This window comes from Glossina fuscipes, unplaced genomic scaffold, assembly GCF_014805625.2.
Source record: "Glossina fuscipes isolate IAEA_lab_2018 unplaced genomic scaffold, Yale_Gfus_2 3, whole genome shotgun sequence".
Classification (NCBI taxonomy): domain Eukaryota; kingdom Metazoa; phylum Arthropoda; class Insecta; order Diptera; family Glossinidae; genus Glossina; species Glossina fuscipes.
The window spans coordinates 15,636,834-15,659,153 of record NW_023998417.1 but is presented as its reverse complement, the minus strand read 5'-3'; positions in this window follow the sequence as shown (position 1 = coordinate 15,659,153).

The following is a 22,320-nucleotide window of genomic DNA, read 5'->3' as shown; positions in this document are numbered from 1 at the left end:
TTATACATTTATCCTATCTTGTTTCTTATATAAAAGAACTGTCAAATTTGTATTTATCTTTCGTAAAAATAAAAAAAAATATATACGTTTTGTTTCCACCGCCAACGTCAAGCATTCAAAGCATAGTTAGTGATTTGTTTGGCATTTGCGTTTTATTTCATTTAAAAGTTTCGTTTCCCAGGTGGAAGAATGTTTTTTTTGTTTTTATGTCAAGTACAGAGTTTAAATTGCTACAGTTGCGCGTACCACAGTTATGGCGTCAGGTTTGCCGCCGTTGCATTTATGTTATAAAATCTGACATTAATTGCAAATGGTGACATAAACTCATTGTCGAACAGTAATGACTAAGCCATTGTCCAACAATAGTTTTTCGGGCACCTTATCGAAGACAACATCTGCAGCTACCAAAATGACATCATCATCTCTAACGGCAAAGTTTAAAGTATCCGCTGAATCTGGACTATCGCTTAGGCCATGAAGATCGTGACCAGGTGGTGGCATATTTGTTTCCAGGGTAGACGACTTATTAAGTATATCATAGTGCTGATGCTATATAATTACTAATAACTCGCGTAGTCTTCGATCGATTGAGTGTTAGATACTGTTTTTAATAAATCGAAAATGGTTAATATATTCCTACAGCCGAAAGATTTACCTGATGTGAAAGGTTAACGACCTCGCATAAACATGATTTGATTTTAATATTATGAATCCTTTTCTTAGCCGTCATCCATTGAGTACATGAAAAATTAAGAAAGGAAAAGGAGGAATGTAAAAGACGGTTGGACGGAAGGACATGCAACGGATTAAAAAACCTAACGTAACGACGTCTAAGCTATTAAATATCTATATTTAGATCAGTCGCAATGGCCAAATGGAATTACGCAGAACTGTCCTAAAATAAACGATTTAGATTTTTTAACAGAAAACTATGGTAGTTAATTAAGGGACGCCGCCCACTTTGCGTGCTTTGAGTAAATGTCAAAATTCGTGTTCCGTGATCAAATCTTTGGAAACGAAGACAAATTACTACGAAAATTCTCCTTCTGTATGGAAATATCAAACTATACATTGTAAATCTACCATAATTGAGAGAGAGAGAGAGAGAGAGAGCATTGATTATTTATAAATGTTCAAATAGTTTCGTTTAAAATAATATTAAAAAAAAAAAATATGAAATTCTTGACTCAATTTGAATGAATGGAAAACATTTGAGTGCAAGTTTAAAATTAAAATAAAAGAAGACAACCTGAAGGCAAATGGAAGCATGTAAATGAATGCATAAAAACAACACTAATGTCAACTCTTTAATTCGAAAGGGTCATGGAAGTGCAAACGATGGAACGATGATTATGTGTGGCGCGCGTAAAACAACCCCAAGCAACCAATCAACGCAATAAAAACCAAGTGTGAAAATGCGTTAGAGTGCAATAAATGCTCAACAGCAAGTACACACATCCACATGTATGAACACATGCTGGCAAATACTACCACAGCTACTGCTCATCATTTCATTATATTAAGCACTTTGACTTATGCATTGATATGCTTTGCTTATACATCCACCTTCCATCTACGGTAGACATACCCAGACGCAAATCTAATACTTAAACTACTTTATGTGTGCAAGTGTTACAGTTGCATATAAGCTACGGAGATTGAACATAGGGAAAGGGGCAAAGGAGGGAAGAGCAGGTAAAGCATCAACTAATGGTGACAATGCGATGAAAACTGTTCTATGCGTTTGCGTATCTGGGTAGAAAATCTATCTATCTATCGTTCTGGCAAAAGAGTGCAAAGTGTTATTGTACTATTTAAATTACTTTCTTTATTGCATTTATTTTATGACATCAGATGGTGAAATAACGAAATTTATAAGCTCTTCGCTTTGTATAAAAAGAAAAAAATAACAAAAAATATAAAATTATTAAAATAATACCTAACTACGCGTGCAATGTATCGCAGCTGTAATCTGCGAACGTGGAATTTGAATAGAAGTAATGAGTAGAAGTAATTTTTTCTTCATTTTCTGATGAACGGCGTCGAATACTGGAGGCAGCCGCTTTTAAAACTATTATTGATAAATGTGATGTTCCGCTGCTTTAAAACTTGGATGATGCAATTTTTTTTTTATATTCGCAGGTTGAGGCAAATACATTTGCAAGTCTTTTGTCTTCTAGAAAATTGAGTTTTTGCAAATTGAGTTTTTACCTTTTCTATTGCATTTACTATCTGTTGTTGCTGTGACCCATAAAAGAATGCATAAAAGAAAATCTTACTACGCATTTAATCAGGAAGTTATCATTACATATAGTAATGAAGATATAAGCATGGTATGCATTTGCCCGCAAGAAGCTTTCACATGGAATGAAGTCACGGAAGCTTTCATTTCTGTTGACACTTAGATTATTAACAGTAAATAGAAAGCTTAAAGTCTATATATATTTGTGATTACATGAGCTTCTATAATAAACTAATTACATATTAGTTTGTCTCTCGGTAATCAAATTGTAGACTGTTTAGGAAACAGACAAGTCCAATTGTGAAGGAACATTTTCAAAACCGTGACCAATCCGTCAAGGAAGACATCTTCGACTAAGACTACTCTCACTCCAAGTACTTTTATTTCTTTCTTATCAAAAGTAGTTGATAATATATTTTTTGTAGAGAATCATCTTTTGGAATTTTAGAAAAAATTACTTTAGAGATGTTCGTAGAACGTTAGAAAACAAAACATAAAAAAAGGCGTTCGAAAGATAATCGAAGAAACGTATGTATATGTTAAAGGCAACTTTAAAATACCTTGTGCGGTGATCGCAGCTAATAAAAACTGTTAATATGAAGGCAAATGTTCGCCAAGTCCCTCGTCCTGAGGCAATGTACATATATGCTGTTTAGAGCAATGGAACGTGTCCAATATGTGATTAATGTTTGCATGACTTTACTCATTTCATAGTGTATATAAGAATATATTGTATATGTATTCGGAACGTGTTACGTTGTTCGCGTATTCTCACGTAAACTCATTGTGTCAATTCAAGTAATTTATGATATAAAAAATATAAAATTATTTTCACAATATGGACTTGGAAGCATACCGCACCAAAAAAGAGAAGAGAAAAGCTAGAAAAATTAAAATGAAAACAACTTAACAACAACATAAATCTTAAGCATTTTGAAAACAACGAAATTTTTCTACGACATATATATTGCGCACATACCGTACACGTTCACGTCTGCGTGCTTACATTTAATGTGATACCCGAAAAAAATTAAAAAAAATATATGCTTTATATTGTATCCTAAAAAGGTCAATTGTTCTGCTAAGGCAAGCAAATATGTAAGCAAGCAATTCAATAGTCTGAGTGTGGATAGTAGCGCCGTTCAAAAGATAAACACAAATAGAAATAAATCGCCAGCCTAGCAATAAAAAAAGTTAACAACGGATATTACCCAAAATACTAATGTTCAAAATGCAACGGAAATGAACCCAAGACCTTAAGCAAAAAATGACCTGGAAAAGAAGTGATTTGTTAGACAAGAAAACCTCAACTACCACTACACACATAAATAAACGGAAAGTGTTGGATACGCTAGCGTTGGCCGACGCTGTCGGGCAAACAGAAATACTTTTCCTCAACGAAATGCCTAAACGGTACCAGCATATACATTTTGACGGCAATTGCTTTTCAGTAGAACTAAAGCAAGTAAACAATAAAAATATAACAGTTAAATGCAGTAAATGTGTGTGAACCATAAAATGAAAACTTTGCCACTATTTGAGACTCTTTCAAATTGTGAATTCCCTGGATTAAAGCCAAAAATACGATTTCATTTAAAATATTTTGATAGATCCTCTGCGGATTCAGGCTATTCTAGTAAGTAAGACAGCTGGAAGTAGAAACCAATTAGCTGACAGATAACTAATTAATTATGTTTTGATATTCTTATAAGATGAATTAATTAAAAAATCTCGCGATTGCAATTGCAAGGGAAACAAATTGCTTGTAGAAGGAGACAACACTTTTTCAGGCTCAACAGCAAATAAAATGATCGAGTTTAGATAGACAAAAGCCCCACCGCAGATAATTGACTCCGCTGCGGACTATACAGATATAAAGATAAACGTCAGAGAGCTTAAGTAATGAGTTAAGTACAGGAAAGCCGATAGCAAGACATATGACCCATTTTTTTGAATTCAGGGGAGGACTAATAGCTATATCTATAGGTATCGAGGAAACTCGATTGCAATTTGGGATGGATTATTCACTAGCAATATTACAATCGAAACATTTTTCATCCGATAATAAGGAAAATACATACTTTGTCAACAGCCATGCACTGACTACTTGTTGCATCAAGTCGAACATCGGCAATTTTCGGGTTAACTCGATATCGCACGATACAAGACATTTCCGAACTAAACTCTCTCAATAGCATATGTATCGTTTTCTAAAAAATACCTAAAATTCTTTCTTTCTGACTTTCCTAACCACGAATCTGGCGTAGTGGACGAAGCTTCAAACGAGATCAATTCAAAGAAGATGGTTACACCAACTTTTCATGTGGCTCTTTGTTAACAGATTAACTAAATTAAGTTGAAATAAATGAGAAGGATTCATTGCAAAGTTATATGAATTTTTTATCATATTGATTTATATTTTTTGCGTTTCACTAAAACCTTGATCTACTTAACTGCAAATGGACAATATTTTTTCATTTAATAAACTTTTACAGTGCGGGGATTATCTATTAGTCATGGGGAAAAGTTTTTTATTTGGGGGAATCATAAACTCATAAAATGAGATATCAATGAACAGAATTTTTATTTTACTTCTTTAGTCTTAGCAATTTTTGGTTTCATCAACAAAGAAAAAAGTTCTTGTTTGAAAGCTTTCACATATTTTTGTTTTTATTTAAAGTCGATGACAAATTCAATAACGTGCATGAACATATAAAAATAACTAGAAATTCATTTGCACCAACAATTAATTTAGCGTGTGCTGTCATATGAAATGTATTCATAGCATATATAGTTAATTATATTAACTTATCTGCGTGCGAATCTGAATATTCAAAAGTGAAGTGATTTTAATTGCTTACTGAATGATGCACTTCATTAAATATTTTACAAAATTCCTTTTAATTTAACGAGGAACACTTCCAGTAGTTGCAAAGAAAGTCAAATAAATTTCATGAAAGTGTAAACAATAAATTCGGTATGATTTTAGAGGGAAGACAAATTGTGCTTTGTAAGCACTGCAATGCAAATCTTAAGTCAATGTTAGCAACCAAAAGATTATGCTATTTGGACCCAAATGAAATAAAATGACAATAAAAGTTCTTACAGGTTTCCTGAAGTGTTTCAACACGACAATAGACTGAAAAGGGGGCGGGAAGGCGGACGAATCATGTTAAATCGAGTCCGAATTTTAAGCCGCTCCAAAATTTATGTATTTTCAGGGATTTCTGATGTGCATTTGTGGGCGTAATAAACGGGGAAACAAGTCTAATATAACACTACTGTTGACTACAAAACGAAGAAAAGTTTCTTTCGGCAAAATTTTTTTTCAAATTTCAATTAAAAGTTTTTTTTCTCTTGTTGCGCATTGTGCAAGATTTTGGCACCCGAGAGTAATTTTGGAGAACTTTTTCTTTTTTATTATTTATTCGTTTTCTATTGTTTTTTTTTTTAAACAAGACGCAATTGTGAATTGTAAGCAGTTTTTTATTACTTATAGGAATTCGGTGTTCAGAGTTACAATTTTCCAAACTTTTGTTTCTTTGTTAATTGCATTGCAATCCGTAATCACGAAAATTTCATTTGGACTTTGGTAAACAAATCTATAGCTAACACATAAAGCCATTATTAGCAAGCAAGCTCGATATAATTTCTCGTGGTAAAATAGAAAAAATTTATCTTTGTTGCGATGCAAAGGCAAACTTTTCATGAGAATCCTCCTTTGACGTGGCCCCAAACCAGTAGACCTATGTGATCTAAAATTTGTGCAACTAATTTATGTACAAAATCACTATTATGAATTAATGAGTTTCTGCGGACGCAGAAGAGTTTAAGAGAGATCCACCCTCAATTACACCGATCTAACCTTTATCGCTTACCGTTAAAAAATATATCGCAATTTTGCTAAATCGCCCACCGCAATTTCTTCATTTCAATAAATTTTTACAAGGAACAATTTTTATTAAATATTAATATTTTTGGACCCATAAGGGTGCGTCCTTCGATTACTGTTTGCGTTTTTATTTTTCATATCTGGATACCTAAATATTTTTATTACTTTCTTATTTACTACATTTTTCTTAAGATATTTCGCTATTTATTTATTTTTTTTATCATATATCGATGCTGTAAACTTTGATTTCTTTCTTATTATTTGCCTCTTTTTTAGATATTTAGAATGCTTAATTACTTAGTTTGCTTTAATTACTTCTTTTTTTCTTCACATTTTAATAGGCATATATTTGCATTACTTTCTTATTATTTACTGCCTTTTTTAAGAAATTTCACCATTGACTTTTTTTTGCATTTTTCAAAACTATTGCCATTTCTTTACTTTGCACACAAACTTATTAATGTATACTTCATATTTTTGCTTTAATACTTTTTATCGGACGTAATTATGCATCTTTCCAAGAAAAGAGTACCTTCTCGAAGGAAGAGAGTTAGTTATAAGCTCACACTTTTGATGATCACTCATACACAGCCATATTCTATATAACAGCTTGTAATATCGGGTAATATGAAATTAATCAAAGTTATTCTCTTTGGAAATCTTTTTTTTTTCCGCTTCCGTATACAACAACAACGAATGTATTTAGAAACCCGCACATCCTCACCGGTCGACTAAGAAGTGGCTTATAAGAATAAATAATCTATGTTAATAATAAAATCATTGCTGTTATTCGTAACAATAGCACGACATTTTTTAATATTTAATAATACAGAGTTTATTAAACTTTTCTACACAATTTCTCTCTAAAAAAAATTTATTAGTTTGTAACAATTTCGCCTCGCGTTTAGCAATGTACCAATTTTTTCACGAACTGACGCTAACTGATGATAAATGGCGACCAAATCAAAACAGTGATATCAAATGAACGACCTACTCTCTTGTTATTGATCTCTCAGCTTTTTCAGTACATATGCATATATACAAGATTATTGCATAATTGTTTCATAAGCGTAGCATTGATTATCAATTGCTAATTTCGCCTAAGGGGAGATTATAGACACAAACCAAATAGAAGTGGAACAAAAGTGGAATGAAACAAATTAATATATTATTCGCAACAAAATTCAGTACAATACCCACAGTAGAATAATCGTAATATCGTATATTCCATTCTTTTCTTACGGTATTTTAAAATTACAATGAAAATCATATCTAAACACACACACATACAAAACTTCACTACTTTTTGCTTTTCGCAATGACTACGTGTTATTAAAATACTATGTGTAAATTTGTTTACGAACAACTTCTTCCTGAAATTTTTTGTCAAGCTTTTTTACACCCTTGTGGTGCAAGAGAATATTAAATTAGTGCGGTAGTATGCAACAGCCAGAGGAGCTTGATATATATGTCGCCTATATCTATATGAAAACACCCTTCAAATGCGCAAAAAATTATTAATCCTTCACTTGAGCTGACATTTGATTTGACTTCACTTAAATTATAAGTTATAGGCGGATGGTATCTATTGCCTATAGTCATGAACTCCACAACGTAAATAGATGTAAATTTTCGCTTCCGGACTTGTAATTTGACCACAAAATATATGGACAGTGATCAGGAGAACAGAGAAATGATCAATCTTACAACGATTCAGAAAACGGTTCCAAAAATGATTCCGATTTGGTCGATGTAATCAATATCTTACTGTTCCCTTCGCCACAATTGATAGAGGATACAAAATTTTTATTTTGCCAAGCAGCATCCAAACTATTTGCATGATGCTCCTATAACCCATAAATTTTCAAAAATGTCTATTATCCCGTGTAGCTTCTTGCCTCCTACTTTGCTACAGCTAAGTTTTCATTTTCATGAAAACATTATCAGGATTTTTATTTTCCATTTTGACAACGAGTTCCCAAACACGTGCATTACATTATTTCCCAAAGGTATAATGAACTTGCGGTCATGGTTTTAACATACGTATTCCCTCTTTTCATAATCGCTTGGTGCAATAAGAAAATAAAAATCTTATTTATTGCTGACAGTCAACATTTTATTTGAGCCACCTCGCATTCTTTGAACCAGAAAACAAATCTGTAAAAAAATTTTTTATAATTCAAAAAATTTGTGACTTGGGGGCGGGAGGACGACATGCTTTCAAGAAGTATAAAACTGATGGCACACCATCGTAAGAGCACGTAGGGCTTTTTTTCGGTAATTTGTGAATTACTCTCCAACAATTTGTAGATAATTTGGAATGCAACACGTGATAAAAAATGGTTTTCTTCTCTCTTAAAGTTTCTTCTGCTGGCTTTTTTCTCTCAGATAAGCTGAAAGTGAGCAACATTACTTCCTAATCAATCAGTTAACAAATCTATGAAATGATGCACATTGATGCATGTTCATAGAAGTCTTTAATGATATAAACTTGTTAGCTTGCCCGTTTCTCCGGCGGGTCTTAAAGGAAACCACATCCCATAAATTAAACATATTGTAGCCATAATTCCTGAACCCATTTAGTAGCGTTAGTGTTTCATAGTTATTTATTATATTATTTCTATTAACATTTCCATTTAGACGCGCTTGCTTGCTAGGGGTTAAGTGGGTTAGTAATAAAGGCAAGTAATTTTTTAATTACCCAGCTGCTATTAAACAAGTTGTTAACAAGAAATCTTGACTGATAGGCTGACTTGCTTTTTCTATTATGTTAAAGTGATTTTTTTTTTGCACTTATTTTGCACATTTGCCGTCTCTCTAAATGTTGCTTCCAGCGTAAAACGCAGTGAGTTTACAATGAAACTCAATTAGCATTATAGAGACTTATATATATTTATGTTTGTATGCGTATATATACGGCTATGTGTGCTTTAATTGTTTAGATATTTACTTAAGTCTAGAATAAGTGTTTCCTTGCGACTATCTTTACGAAAGTAACACAACACCCTTTTTATACACATACACATACATATACACAATTATTCGTAATCGCATCATGACAGCAAATACTTTTACTATTAAGTGTTGTCTACATTTGCGATTACATAAAAACTAAAAGAAGAGATGAAACACATAACGAGAATTGTATCACAAAATGCAAAAATAATAGTATTTCGAATAATGGAAATACAAGGTAAAATTTACTTGTAAAGCACTTGCAAACAAATTTACACAATTTATGTATACATTTGTGTAAAATTTAGATTTTTGCAAAGCACAAGTGTATACACACATAAGCCTGTCATGTCAGTCTTATATATCAAATAAATAGGAAGAGGTTGCTTTTTACAGGAACAATATCGTTCCAATAACTTTTTTCTTGATTTAAAAATTTTAACTGACACGTGTAACAATTTGTTTAACATGACAGGAATTTTTCTGGAATTGCAAGCAAATGGATATAAATAAAAGCGTATCCACATGCAAACAGAAACCATAAATTTCCAAATGCTGTCAGTTCTCAGTCAACATATTTTTTTGATCAAAAACAACGAGCAGCTAAAGAAAAGTTTAAATTTTAAATATATAAAATTAATTTATTTATTGCGGAGATTTTGTTTAACCTAAGATATGTCAGAGTTGACGACGTCAACCCCTATCAAGACTACAGCTGCATGCTTCCAGAAAGATCCCGGGCAGGCTGCATAGCTCAATAGATTCATTGGCATGGATGTTCTTATGGTTAAGAGTTTTGTATATTTAAAACTACGAATGCCAATAACTAGCTGTTCTTCAAAAATCCAAGTAAATAGTGAGCGGAGTGGTGAATGTCCATTTACTTAGCATCAACACTTTGGCAGGAAGAGGTGAAGCAATTGAAACAGTTGCGAGAAGTACTTGGAAGAGTGGGCTCGAAATTATCATAAAAGGAATGTTTTTTGTAATTAGTAGTAAATTTTTCAGAGGACTTCAGAGAAGCTTTCATATGTTTGTTCATAGGTTTCCAGCAACTCGATCTCCGCTCTTTGAAAGCGAAATGAGTTCGCGTATTCCGTGTATATGCGTTTATGTGGGACATTTTTTTAGAAAACCATAAAACATTATCTTCTTAACTGGCCGTTATAGTGGAAAGTGAAAATGTAGATTTCATTACGCGTTACTAGCTTTTTGTGAACTATTCACACGAATTGAATAACAATTTAAGTATCTACAGTTTAGTGTAAGTTTCTCAAAATCGAAGTGCAAAAGAAGAAATTAGTTCTTCCTATTCAATAATCTTCTTAGCCTGAGGCATTGCGTTGCTCATGAATCATTTATGGTACAATACGAAGTGATTAGTCGCAATAAGCAATATTTACAATTAATGGATAAATGGAGAAATTATTGCCTACATCAATATTACATAAATATCGTATAATCGTCAGAGTAAACTTAAATTTTTGCTTATGTCATATATCAAGTAGATCATCTTACTATATTGCTCCTAATAGCATGGCGTTGCCGCCAGGCTGTCTCACTATTGACAGCACAACATGTTTGTTTAATTTGTGAAATGAATTTTAATTAACAATAAGCCGCTTAGTGATGTTCTATTACTCGTATGAAGATACGATTTTAGCATACGTCTGACTATGTCTGCGTAATTTCTTCCTTCATTGTTACGAAGCGAAAGAGAGAAACTATGGCATAAAATATAAGAGCATATCTGTTCGAAAAGCCAGCCTCCAATAAATTACGAGCTTAAAGCGTTTGAAATATTTTCTGTTGTTTTCCTTTAGTTACGCGAAAGTAATGCAATAGTACAAATATTGACTTAAAGATATGATAGAATATGTAGAGCTTTTTACTTATAATACCCAATAAAACCAAGGTTCTTCGTGTAACAATTTATCAAAAATACTTTTTATGCATAACAATGCTTAACAATACTTAATTTTGCTTAATTTTGCTAAATTTTGAAATTGCTTAAGATCGGTTAAGATTGGTTAACTTCTTCCGACTAACCTCATGGCGAGTTCCATAACATTACACCATTAACAAGGAATAGTCTTGACAATGTCAAGTACTTGTGGCCACGCGAAATTAGATGCACAGAATGTTCTTGCGTCAATATCATTCCATTCGTGTATAGATGAGCTTGTGAGGAAAAGGTAGAGGGGTGATCACGTGGCTGAAAGTTTATTTTCGCTTTGGGATGTAATCGAAAGTTAAATTTTTCAGGTGTAATTACTCCGTAGATATCTGATATTGAGGTATGATGGAAGATCCCAATCGAAAAACTGCCATATTCTGGCATATCTTCCTCTATTAACAGACGTATCTGGCAATTTTCTGTGCTGATCTGCCACGCGTGCAACTTAGGACACAGCGGCATAAGGCATTTAGTTAGCCACTGCTAAACAGTAGTGGGAACATGGGTAAACCACAATTCAAATTCAGCCTTTTTACATAAGACAACGTAGGAGTCCTTATGTTACTAAAAATCTTTTCAAGTTATTTTTTAAATTCCAAATCAAAGTGCTTCGGTTTAAGGACTTTCGAAACCACTTCCACACGAAAAAGAATGACAATGGAAGAAGAAATAATTATACAAATACAATAAGAGGTAGTGAAGATTGCAAAATCATTTTATATCATTAATGATATCGAAAATATTTGTTTTCAAATTTTTTGTTCGTCGCCTTTGCAAATTACCCCGAAACGCGCCTAAATCCGAAACTTTTTTAAAGGAGAAATATTTCAGGTGAATCTACAAAGAGTCAACAATGCTTTGCTTTATCTGACCACGAGTTTACTTATGTTTAACTGCACGTGTCCATACCAGCAAACATCTGCCTGCTGCCAAATCACAGAAGTACACAAATTTCGTTTCCCCTTGTGTGACGCCTACTCCTTCCTAGTCGGTTTATGTTAAGTTATGTCCGCTTACATGCCCGTCTTGCTTACCAATCATTATGTTTGTTTTTAACTTGAGGTTGAGCATTCGGAATTCCCCATAAAACTATTACAGTTCGTTTGCTTGTTGATTTTAAGACTATTAAGTAGTTTCCTTATGTAAACACACGTCTTTCTTTTTATACTTTTTCTTGGTCGTTTCCTCGTAAACTCCTCTTTTTTCAACTTATTTAATAATTGAGCGGTCGGGGATAATAATTTTTTTATTATAACACAAAAATTAATGGTCTGTTTGAAATGATATGAGCTGAAAAGAAACAAAACAAAAGTGTTCATATGTAGATAGACATGAAATTCTAAGGCGTGCGTTCGAAAGGAAGCTGCAGATGTATGCAAATGTGCACTCAATACTTAATTTATTAAAGCATGCATTAATTTTTATTTGAATGTTTGTCCGAAATAACGAACTTGATATTTCCATCATTTCAGTGATCAATGTCGGTTTAAACTTTATCCTTCCAATGAAAAGAATAAAGAAGAAAGAACCAAAATGCCTTATATTTATTAGAATAATCTTTTTATTCTTAGAAGTTTCAAACAACTTCTTCACTCGTTATCAACAAAGCATATTTTCATTATTATTTTGAAAGAAATTAAACAAAAAAAAAAAAAAAACCATAGAAACAAAAGAGAAGTAAAAAATGCATCTTCGCCCACTCACATCGTACCATGAAGCTGTTTTCACTTGATTTCCATTTATTGATTTTCTCTGAAATTCGGAAAAAGATTCTTTGAAAGTTTTCAATAAGATGCAACTCAACCTACAAAGGCATATGCATGCGTTGGTTGTTCATTTGCAGATGCGTTCGAGCATAAAATATATTTTCAACTTGTTGTAAGCACACTTTACTCAGTTGGTCTTCGTAGCGTCTTCCAAAAAAAATGATACAAGTTATATCATTCACGTCGCATCAATTCAATATTCAATTCATTCAAAGCATACATAAGATTGCAAGTTATTCCACGCATGCTCGTATGTGGCTTAGCAATGAAGATTTAAAAAATGTTTTTTCACAGATATCTGCCATTTTTCAAATAAAATCTCTCTATCAAGGTATCTTAGTAAACTAAAATGAAAATATGATTTATTTTCCCCTCAATTTCAGTAAGCTATCCGAACCTAATCTTTTCAAAACACTTATACATCCCTGATCAATATGTTTACCTAGTTGTCGAAGTAAATGGGCAAGTAGAAGGACTAACGGACTGACTGAAACTAATCGAATGTTGTTCGCCCATGCTGATCTTTACTCTTTTTAAGTTACGTGATACGACGAGGGGTACTTGTGAAAGTGAAATTTAGAATGAAAGGAGTCAAGCTTTCCTTTTTTATCGTTGGGTAGCACTATATATGCACTTTCTGTTTTCATCTAGGAATGTTTGTTAACTAAAACAGAGATATATATGCATGCAAAGTATAATTTGCAAAAGGCAAAACTTAGAGAGAAATTTCTCCAGTAAGTGAATCCAGGAAGGTATTTCTTTCCGTTATGAAATTTACATTTTTTGAACGAAGCTTACGCTTACCACCACCAACATCCTTATATGTAAATTATGTATATGTTTGCATGAACACGATACGATATCTCCCTGATGCACAAGTTTATATGAAAACAAAAACCTGAAAATAAAATGCGATGTATGAGCCAACCTTACACATGTACGTATAATATTTAAAAGCATTTCAAAATAAAGTAATAAAAATGTTAAGATAAAAGGAGATGGAAAAAGAGACACATAATATATGCGCATAAAAATGTTAAGTGGTAAAATAACTACCTGTCCACGCATACTCATGCATGCATGCCGTCGAATATCTGTGCACGAATATATAAACAAAGAAGCATATAATGTCAACCAGATAATGTACGGTTGCTGTTCCACTATATTTTTCTCTCCCCTATGCAAATTGTATTCTTAAGGAAGACGAAACTGCTATAAAAATATGCAAAAAAGATTTTTATTTACGTAACAAATTTGCAGCAAAAAAGCAACAGCAAAAAAAAAAAAAGAAAAGAAATCCAACAAATATTTTTAAAAATTCTCCTTCAATTTTTTGTAGAATTGTACGAAATATTCCTAAATCTACTTAAAGCTAAAACACTATAACGAAACCATTATACTTTCCCACCTCGGTGGGTGAAAGGTTCCCGTTCCGAACAATGATTTGCCAGTAGACCTTTTCCTTCCCGCATATAGATGATTATTTTTTCGTCGTCTCAAAGTGAGGAGTCAAAGGCTTAATCTTCACAATACAATAAACTAAACCGCCAGAAATTTTAAATTTCACGCACCAAAAGGATATATATACATACATAAATAATTGCAAAGAAATATAACCATCAGTTAATTATTTTAATGGAAAACTCATTTGAAGGAAATTTCAATACGAAGTCCAGGCGAGGACTTCTGCGAGTTGGAAAAGATTCAAACACAACAACATTTAACAAACAAAAAATTTTGTTTTAATTAGTTTTGAAAGCTTTCTTTTGAATTCATTCAAAAGGCACACAGCTCAACTTAGGCAAAAATCTTATAATAAGTTTATTTTATTTTTATTCGTATTCAAACTAAATTTAATTAAATACGACAGAAAAGATTATTTTCTAAAAAAAAAGTGAAGAAAAATATTGAAAAAACATTATTTATATCCATAAAATAATTTATATTGAAATGTTCTCAATACGAAAACTTGCTCCTAATTACGTTTTGTTTAATTTGAGTATTTGTGACTAAAACAAAAAAAAAAAAAAAAAAGAAAACATAAATTAACTCTTAAGTCATGATAATAAAGAGTTTATAATTCTTCCATTTATGTATTTTGCCATAAAAATAATTGCATATCTATTCAAGGGAGAAGAAAAATCCTTTCATAAGCAATCTATAATCGTTTGGTCTGGTCAATGAGTCATTTAGAAAATCCTTAGAGAGAATATTGACTTAGGAATTATATGCTTATCAAGGCATGAGCAAAAAACCACATTCATCCATTCTATGATTATGGGCAACATATTGCGTATTATACTTGTACAGATGTAATGGAATGTGTACATCATTTTCCTTTACATGGTAGTAGTACATATTCCTTTCAAAACACTGAGAACAGTAAAGCCGAGCATATATTTGCTTTTGCTGCCGCTTCAACTGGGATTTATTATCTACACAAATGCTGTTAACATTCATTTGTTAGACTTGCATTACAATATAGAAGATTTAATTTTCATTTGAGATGGTTTCTTCTCCTTCTTAATTTCTTAAAAGTATATTTTAATAAAGATTCCATTCTACATTCAATGACGTTCCGAAATATTTCAAATATCCAAAGCGACTATATTTGGTTGAAAATTGTTACTAAGGTGTACTCAAACAAAGGCGGCTTAAAAAATTGATGTGTATTTAGATCATAAATACACATATGTTCACATCGAAACATATACAAACCTACAGATAAAACAAGTAAAAATATTATAGTCGAGCAAGGTCGACCATTCAATATCCTGCATCATTTCGTCAGAGAAGCCCTGGTGTATTTTCAAGATAAAACTTTTTTATACTTAAACTGTTTTCACTCTATATTTATCTGTTTATTTCTTGAGATGCATTTTATGCAACACGACGTCATCATGGACGTGATCCAAAGTTTACAACAATTAACTTTTATACGAAATGACATATTTGACGAAGGCCATAATTTAGAAGCATCATTTATATTTTTGCAAAGGGATCCAAGTGTTTTAAATAAGAACATAATCAAGCAGTATAGGCATATTGCAGCGTAGGTTCTAACTTACAAGCTCGTGTAAGCTTATCCATAGTCATTTTTGAATTCTCTGGAAGAGTGCTTAATACAGCCCTCGGTGTCGATTTAGATTTATTTCAGTATATATATCAATATATAAATTGAAGGGAAATTTATTGTCACAGGAACGAGTTCACTCCCCACTTTGGGTAAATCTGTAAAGCATGTAGTCGCCAACGATCTTCGTCTTGAAAATAAGAACTTTTACACTTTTTTTTCTCGTTTTTAGTTTAAATAGAGCAAAGGGGCTTGAAAATCCATGGGTATCAAATATTTCACAGCTGTCAGAGGATTGGAAACGACAGCCAAAGTAGCTTTTGTTTTAGAAATAACCAATGTATGGAGTCGCAAGCAAGTGCTAGTTAATCGCTTTCGACCTCGGCACAGATGAAGAAATGATCAGTGAAAAGCAAGATAATAAATGGCATTTCTAAGACCTAACCTTTAAGTGTTATGAAATCACTTTTGTTAAACATAAATCTTGATGATGGCTATAGACTATAGGGCCGCACAATGTTGGGATTGTACTTAGATTGAAGTTGTGGACTTCTTGAATCCATGTTAATAAACAGGTCCACAGATTACATACAAACTGAACAGAAGCTGTTGAGCTATCCCTAAAAGCAGCGAGTAATAGTGCGAAGTGCGCAAAGAAAGATAAATGCAGTGAGTGCAGGAATTCAAATTGAGCTGATAGACGCTCTTCAACAAAATCGCTTATCAAAAGTAAAATTGAGAAAACGCAACGATAGAAGCGTTGCGAAGAAGAATCGTTATATTACAGCAATGGTATTGCCTAAGACGCGTACTCACGGCAGAAAGCATTGCGGAAGTGGCAAAATTTAGGATCTCAAAAAAGCTCCCAACTTTAGTGCAAACAGATTCCCAAATTCGTCAGTACATCACAAAAGTTGCGCCTGATCCCTTCGGTACAACGCAAAAAACCATGGACATGGAGTAGATTTGAAAAAACTATTCTGAGTCGATCAGCATAATGCAAGTTCGGTCTTCTTGGTATTACTTGTGTTGCATGCATCCGCACAAATCTGATATACCCTGTACTTCAAATGATTTGGGACATGCAAAGTATTGATCATTGCATGTAATTGCCCCAAAAGCAACGTTTTTGTTTGTTGTACTACCATATATGAACTATTACATACCTTCATACAATAAGAATGATTTACAAGGCCTATCATATTATTGATTCCCACTGCATGGCTGCTGCATGAGCACACACACTTACACGTATAACATACACATATAAAGCAAGCATGAATAGCTGTAATGCTGTTAAAATCCCCCCAAGCAATTTCTATATATCTTGTAGCTGCTATGTGCAGAGTTTGTCCGTTCTTCTAGCTTGCACAACCATTGCTGTGTACTGGTTGTTTGCAATGTGTTGTCTGTGACTTTTCCCGCTACTTTGATGTCTACATACAGCTTAATCCCTGTCAAAAGTTGCATTCAGTGATAAGTGAAATGAAATTGAAAACATTAGCGCTATCTATTGCAACTAACTTTTATTAACATAATGAAAAATACCTTAAATTCTTTCTTTGCATGCAACTTAACTTATATTTCGATTACTCTTTTCTTTGTTTTTTAGTTACTTTTAAACAATAAAATATTTTTATGTTATAACGTCAACAATTGTTGTGAGTAAATAAAAATTGACATAATCTAACAAAATCTGAACTTAAAACAAGAAAAAATAAATAATGGTTGAAAAGTCAGCCCGTACCCAGAGGTTGTTCAGAACAAAGTTTTGGGTAGTCCGAGAAATGCCGTCAAAACAAATTCATTGACGATTAAAATTAAATAATACACGACAAAGGTGACGATGAATGGATTAATGCGATGCGATTTAACACCTACTCATAAAAATAGATGACGAACTTAATTATTCTTAATTAATGGGCAGTCGTGCTAGTCATTTATTAGCTATATATACCTTAAACTTCAAGAACATCTTGAGTAATCTAGGATGCTTTTTGAATGCTTCTTTCGGATGCAAATCAACAGGTCAATCAATGAACCATATTTGAAAAAGTGCAGAAGAAATACGCACCGCAAGCCAAGTCGATCATACCGCATTTGATATTTTATAGCAACTTAGCGTTAGCTCTGTCGATCAATCAACGATCTTGCGCAAGTCTTAGGCACGGCGGTTTGCATATGTTTTCATCACAGTAAGGCGGGTTAGGTGTAACGATTTTAGTGACATGATTTAGTTCGAAAAAAAATGCCTGGTAATTTAAATTTAATTTTGAATTTATTTCGAACCTGCATTGAAACCAAACTTAACTAAACTTCGATGCACAGAGGGACACAGACAGATAGGCATGCCAAAATCGATTCAGAATTTAATGCTGATAAAGAATATATACACTTTGGGGCGCCTCTGAAGCTTCTCTCTCGATCTTCTCAACATTTTGCCAAAATGAAGACACTCCCGTCCATCGGTGACATAATAATTCACATATTCTTTTAAAAATGTAGAAATTTTTTGCTAAATATAAAGAGCAATATGATGCTTTTGAATGTGGCAAACGATGTATGTGTGTATTCAGTTTATCTACACGTATGGATGCAAAAACAACAAATCTTTGATAATGAAACTATGTCCTTGAAAGAGAAATGCACAAACGTGACGGAAGAAATTTAAAAATTTTTTGCTCTCGCTTTTATCTTTGAATAAATCTACTTAAATTATAAAAACACAGATTTTGTTAAGCAAAAGCGAAGAGACAATTTCATTAGAAATTTAAAAATAAATTTGAATCTTTTATTAAGGCTTTTTAATAGTCTTCTTACAAAGTCAAATATATAAAGATTTAATAAATTTCAAAAAGTTGATTTTTAGCAAAGCAAATGCGAGTTAAACTTAATCGAATGAATTGTTAGTGGAATTTTTTTAATGTATAAAGATCGCTTTCTTTGCATTTGTTAGGGAGACCCTTAATTCTTCAAGTTACCTGCGCTTTCCGAGCGCACATCTACCATGAAAAACAAGACATTTTTCCACATTATATATCTACACAGGGACGGCTAATCGGGATAATTGAAAGACGCATTTATCCGGCACGTGTGTACACTCGCCAATCGTATTGATATTTTACAGGTAATCTCATCCTTTACTTCATAATTAATTAGCAGCCAAGACTTGAGAGCAAAATGAAGCTTAAAGTGGCATTAAAAATGTTTAATGATTTACATTATTGCATTATTTAAGTTAAGCAACATTTTTTTCTTTGTCCAAACACTTTTTTTTAGTGAATGCCGGATGTCGCTTTGCTTTAATGAATTGTGTAAACCTTTTATTTTATGAGCACTTGCAAGAGACATTAGGTCAATGTTAATGACATTTAAATAATATACAAATGACAAAAGCGCACTGTTACTAATCACTGCGTTCGTGTGTGTGCGTAAACGTATAGTTTTTAAATAGCATTGTATTATATATTTTTAGCCATCATTTAATGTCGATGACTCATTCAAATTGGTGTTCCACTAACCGACACGTCTGTGTGTATAATCATCATTTGTCCTACATTCACGTAAAGAATAATCGATTGTTCCATTTTCCTAAACAATGCGTTGAAAGCATATGAAATCAGTACATTTGAAATTTAATTGCTTGTTTCAAGTCTTATTACGCTCAAAGTTTTAATGCCACAAGAGATCCGAGTCAACCTTGTGTTGCGTTCGAAAACCATTAAATCAAAACTTTTTATCACGACATCCAATTTGCTTTGCAGGAGCGACAATGAAGAAAACCCAATATAACATTTTTGTTGCCTTTTTTAAGTTACCGATAGAAAGGGGATTGTCTTGTCAGATAGAAGGATGAAGTTCAACAAATTTCGCAATAACTACCCTTTCATCGTAATGTCGTATATATATAACAATTGAAGTTAAGAATAGCAATTATTTTGGTTAAGCAAAGAGTTGATGATTAACAAGTTCGCAAGACATAAAAAACTATTTTATATTCTTCTAAGATAAAAGAAAAATTAAGGACTGAGTGTCCTTTGATTTATTTCTATTCGGATATATTTAAAGCAGTTATTTAGGAAAACTTACAATTATTTTATGAGGTTTTTATTTTTAGAAAAAAACACTTTTTATGTCCTCAAATTTAGATAAAATGTAATAATTTGGACAAGATGTCTTCAACATTTGCTTACCAAATTTCTGGTAAATTTGTTCTCGTCTTCTTATGAGATTTTGGTTTTTCCTTATACTTTTACAATTAAGACAATAAAAGTTTTCCCTTCTCATTTTCAGAGAAATAAATTAACAAGAGCGCAGCTTCGCAGCTAAAATGAGCAAAATAAAGCGAAAAGAGAAAGAGAAACTCAACTGAACAACCTTGGACGACTGCCAATTTTATCATAATTTGAAGTACAAGACAGCAACAATAATAATGATGATTATGATGCTGATGATGATGATGATGATGATGATGACGATGGTTATGAGTGAAGTGAGGCTGTTGACAATGACAGAGACACAGTAATGGCAATTACAAATTTCATACAAAAAAAAAAAAAAAGAAAAGGAAAACGCATATATATATATATATATATATGCTCATATGTATATATATATATATCAATTCAGTAACAACAATGGCAATAGTAGCAGCTGCAACAGCAAAATTGTTAATTTTCGAAACATTGAATATTTTCGTTGTTTCTTTTGTATTTCTTTAAAAATGATTAAAAATTTTCAAATAAAATATAATGTAATATGCGCATACATGCCTACACACGGGGCTGTTCAAAATAATGCCAACTGATGTCTAACCATATTTCAGCCCCCACCCAAAAAATGAAACAAACATTTCGTTACGCAGCAGTGGATGCCTTTAAATGTCACGTTCATGGCGATAGATATTTTTAATTAACCATTTATGCGAAAGTGCCGTCGCATGCAAAGACAATCACCAAGCAAATAAAACCTAAGCGAAAATATTTGTTTTGCATTCTGATTCAGTTGCATTTTATTATATCTAATAATCAGTCAGTCAGTATTTACACATTTCGATAACGTTTTTCATTTACTTTTATTTTTATTTAAAAAAAAAAAAAAAAAAAAAAAATATATATATATATATATATAATAATAGTAGAATTAGCCCTAAGCTTTTTGTATTTGCACGATTTGCGACCACTATTATGTGTAGGAAAACAAAACGTCGCGTTCTATTTGAAAGTGAACAATAGAAAATCGGAAATAAATAAATGCGAAAAGAATTAGTTGAATATTATGCTAAGGGAACGGATGAAATAAAAAAGTATTAATAATAAATAAACTCATGTGAGTACGTTTGAATACATAATCGGAAAGCCCCAGTGAACATCGTCGAGCATACACACCTTTATATTGACACTTTCCAGCGACTTTAATGTTGAAGTAATTAACAGAAAAATACATACAATTAGATGAAGTGAAACAGCGAAAACAATCTAAGTAGAATGTGGATGACGATATCGGTTGCGCACAGATCAAGTATATTTTCGGTAATGTTAGACAGAAGAGATAAAATCTATAGAACAATTGGAATGGATAGGAAGTGAGAACATACAATGGGATTGGGTGCGCATACAGGGCATAATAGAGCAGAGAAGTATAGGAGAGAAAAAATTAGGATAAAATAAGGCATGACAGGGTTAAATACCATAAATTATGGTACTACATTAAGACTACATCAAGACGTAAACCTGCATGAGTTATATTTGGTTTTAAAGCGATTTGGAAACAAAGCCATAACAACAGCTAAGGATCTTCAGTGCCGTGACATTCTTTCATAATTCTAAGATAAGGTTGTAATTCAGGTAGCACGCCATACTTCATCTTGGAAATATTTGATTTGAAATATATGGTACACGTTACCATATATAGTAAGTAGTCTTATATGCGTTCAAAGTCTCAATATGCCCCAACTAGGTTATGTTTTTGTGCTAACCAGGAATCTATACTCTATGGTTGAATCTGAAGGATATTTCGGAGATTTACAAATGAAATGAGCAATTTAATACACTTCCGTATGCGGAGTGATCGTAAAACGGGCATATAATTGGTAAATGCGGTGTATTTCGTTTTTCTTAATAGCATACCGAAAGAGAAAGCCAGCTACAGCAAAAGCAAACGTAAAATGTCGCGAGTGGTGGCTACGACCTCGACCATTATGAAAATAAGAAAACTATGTGTTTGCGATTTTTGAAGAACACAAACATCAACAACCAAAATGAAATTAATAAAAAAGCTAAAACAAAACTAAAAACAATTCTTAATATAACAAGAGTAAACGCAAAGTGACTATGAAATCTCCCATAAAAAGCATCAAGCACTAAAAAATAAATGAATGTGTGTTTCTGGTTTTTGGAAAATTAAATCATACAATCGTTAACTGAGATTAATTTA